The following is a 233-nucleotide window of genomic DNA, read 5'->3' on the forward strand; positions in this document are numbered from 1 at the left end:
TCAGAATTTGGGGTTGCGACGCTTATGTGAAGCGTCAGATGACTGATAAGTTATCCTCCAAATCTGATAAGTGTTTATTTGTAGGCTACCCTAAGGAAACTAAGGGTTACTACTTCTATATTCCGGTAGAGAACAAGGTGTTCATTGTCAGGAATGCGACTTTTATGGAGCGAGAATTCGTCTCCAAAAGAGTCAGTGGGAGTAGGATCGAACTTGAGAAAGTTCGAGAGCAG

The sequence above is a fragment of the Tarenaya hassleriana genome, unplaced genomic scaffold (assembly GCF_000463585.1).
Source record: "Tarenaya hassleriana unplaced genomic scaffold, ASM46358v1 Cleome44, whole genome shotgun sequence".
Taxonomy (NCBI): Eukaryota; Viridiplantae; Streptophyta; class Magnoliopsida; order Brassicales; family Cleomaceae; genus Tarenaya; species Tarenaya hassleriana.